General features: G+C 39.9%; 1 protein-coding gene across 2 annotated transcripts in view; it reads left to right on the top strand.

Moving 5' to 3' along the window:
* Positions 1–516: 516 nt before the first annotated feature.
* rpp25l (ribonuclease P/MRP 25 subunit-like) overlaps positions 517–3,183 on the top strand; it is a 5,406-nt gene continuing 2,739 nt past the window's right edge. The window contains exons 1-2 of one of the 2 annotated variants that reach the window (XM_007543535.2): positions 517–820; positions 2,480–2,620. The gene's annotated coding sequence lies outside the window, so the exon portion shown is untranslated. The remainder of the gene's footprint in view (positions 821–2,479; positions 2,621–3,183) is intronic. The other variant, XM_007543536.2, reaches the window with a different exon arrangement.

The following is a 3,183-nucleotide window of genomic DNA, read 5'->3' as shown; positions in this document are numbered from 1 at the left end:
GTGACGTTCCCCTCCACGTGGAGTTGAGGGGAACGTCACAATGTAAAAAAAAAAAGGAAAAAAAAGTACATCTAATTAATAAAAGTAAAACACAAAGTATTTAGATCAAGTGTCTGGATTATGATCACAGCCTCAGATATTACATTTCTTATGTTTTATCGTCTGTATTTGAGTCTATTTATCTTTACCAGTGAATTTCCTCACTGAGGGACAATAAATTACATTTCTATATTTTCTATCTGTATTTTTCCAGGCACCAGCCAAACATTTGGACCAGTGCAGACGGAAAACTTGTTGTTAAACATAGAATGGCACCCTCAAGAGGGGCGCCATTCTACATCAGGAGAGGAAACCTTCACAGAAAAATTATACATAGTATATAACCAGACTCTATTATTAGTAGTAGTAACAGCTTATCCCTGTTCTCTTTCCTTCATCACAATAAGAAACATAAATAAAACTGAATGGTTAGGAGGCCTTTTTATAGTACTTTTTATTCTTTTATTGTATTTGTTTTCTTTTTTTATGTAATTTGGACATTGAACCTGTAATAAAATCGATAGATAGATAGATATGTTTATTAGATCTATCTATCTAACAAATCATAACATCAGCAGCCTCGTACTCCAGTAATCTGTTATAAATCCTGATTAATAATCCCGGTGTTTATCTGTTCTGACGAGTAAAAATCCGTTTAGCTGCATTTCTGGCTCAAAACTACAAAAGCTAACGACAATTTGCGGCAGCTACTGTCAACTTACGGCAGCGCCAACTGTCGTAACCGAAGTAAACATGTGGAGAGTCCAGTGAAACATCACAGGTAAAAGTTTTCTCACATTTCTTCGCGTAACTGGCCGGAAGTTTAATGTTTTTTTTTATGGCTCGTTGGAGCGAAGCGGGCTGATAACCCCAAACCGAACCGAACTAAACCCGGTACCAGAACCAGGAGCTCTGGGAAACCGAGCCGCCGGTTGGTTTGAAGTCATTTTAGCTGAAATTCTCCTGCAGGTTTCAGAAGGCGCATTGTTTTCCTGGAAAGCTTGTCGGTTCCGACTCGGTTCGGTCCGGAGGTCAGAGAAAATTTTAAGAAAATCCCTGTAGAGTTCGGTGAGCAGACAGAACCGACTGGTTCGGGGTCAATCCAGTGACAAAGAGGTTCTGAAGAGCTTTAGGTTCCCAAAGTATGGGGCGGGAACCACTGGGGGTCTCGAGACACTAAGTAGGGGGTCTAAATGATTTTCAGAATAATAGTGCTGTATGGAGGGCCGAAAGGGACCAAATTAATTACATAAATAAATGTTCCATTAAATAATGAGCAGTAATATTTTCATAAAAAAAATTCATTTAAAAATATTTGACTTTGTAAATTTAGTTTTTAGTAAACAGAGGGAAATAATTATACGAGGTGTCTGGCACCTTCATTTATTTCAGTCAGGTCTTGACTTTGACTGGGCCTCTTCAGCCAGGGGCGCTGCCAGGAATCTTGGGCCCCATGACAAAAAATTAAATTGGGCCCCCCCTCCGCAACTACTGTTACAGTTTCTTGAGTATCTCCATATTTGTTAATGTTGTCACAATGTTGCAACAGTTTGCTACGAGACAGATAATCTGTGAAAAAAATCAGTCTCCTTCACCTCCTCCCTGAAGTACTGTTCGCTAAAGTAATGCACCGTTCTGACCATGAACAACCAATCAGAACCAGGAGGAGGGTTTTAGTGCATTAATCAACATCATTCATTCACTGCTAAATGTGCTAATGGAGGAGAAACAACTTATCGTTACAGGAAAATGTTTATCTGCCATCACTGGTAGCTATGGTAACTAAACTGAGCATTCACAGTTTGAATCTGCACAGCTCTGTGCTCTGCTAGCTGCAGCACGGCACAAAGCAAGGGGGAGGGAAGATGAGCAGCACCACATGAGATTGTGATTGACAACGCTAAAACCCGCCTTCTGCCTCTGATTGGTTGTTTCTAGATAGCGCTGGGAGAAGGCAGAGGAAAATAATTTTTTCACAAATTATCTCTCATGCCATACATAATGACAGTTTTAACAAATATGTAGAAAAATATTTTTTTATATATGTAGAAAAATATTTTTTATAAAAGTTACATACTGCAGCTTTAATTTCACTTAGGAGAGGACGGGTCAGGAGGGACGTGGCAACAGATATCTGTAATTTAAATGCAAGCTAAGGTAAAACTGTGTGGACTGGCTGCAGTCCAGACAGGAGGCTGTTTTTTATTATTTTATAAAGATTGTTTGAATTTCTGTCAGCAACAAAATACATTGTTTTTGTTGTGTAATTGTAAAAAGAGAAATTCCTATGGATTCTCTGGAATGATGCTAACTGGGTTGTAATTGAACACAGTGTTGCTCGCCTTTTTACTGCTAAATTCTAAGGGCCCTTAGAACTGTCATAACTTTTCCCTCTCTACCGCGCCCCTGTCTTCAGCACCGTGGTTCTTCTGTTTTTCAGCCAGTCTGCTGCACGGATCCTGTTTCTGTTGACGACCTAGTTTGGACCCAGCTGCGGGTCAGATGGAACCAGAACCACTCAGACCGGAAATTGATCACGTTTGGACCTGAAGCGAATCATTTTGATTAGTTTTTGTTTGAGGTGAGAACCGGGTCGATCTGTAACTGGACCAGGGTCCACTATGCCAACACCAGATGCTTCATCATCATTAAACTCCTGTGTGTGTCACCTAGCTGGTAGCATTAGCATAATTTATACCATACCAACTTTATTTATAAAGCATTTAAAACAGCCACAGCTGATACAAAGTGCTGTACATTAAAACACAACATAATTAAAAAAACAAAAAAGAAACAACTCTTACAGTTTAACAACAAACGACCAAACATACAATTTAAAAGTAGATCCCGCTGGAGTTGAAAGCCGAGTAAAATAGATGGGTTTTAAGACGAGCATAGATCCTAACAGCCATGGTTGTTTTTAACCATGGAGGAACAAGCCAAACAAAATCAGCGCAGTATTTAAGTCGTATTATTTTAACTCGTTTAGTCACATCACCTGATAAACAGTTTGATATCTTATATTTCGCAGCAGAGACATGTAGCATGTAGCCTCTGTGTTGCTACGCGTAGCCTCTGTGTTGCTACGCGTAGCCTCTGTGTTGCTACGCGTAGCCTCTGTGTCGCTACGCGTAGCCTCTGTGT

Source organism: Poecilia formosa, unplaced genomic scaffold (assembly GCF_000485575.1).
Source record: "Poecilia formosa unplaced genomic scaffold, Poecilia_formosa-5.1.2 Scaffold844, whole genome shotgun sequence".
In the NCBI taxonomy this organism is placed as follows: Eukaryota; Metazoa; Chordata; class Actinopteri; order Cyprinodontiformes; family Poeciliidae; genus Poecilia; species Poecilia formosa.
Note: the sequence above shows the minus strand (reverse complement) of the source record. Positions and strands in the feature narration are given on the sequence as shown.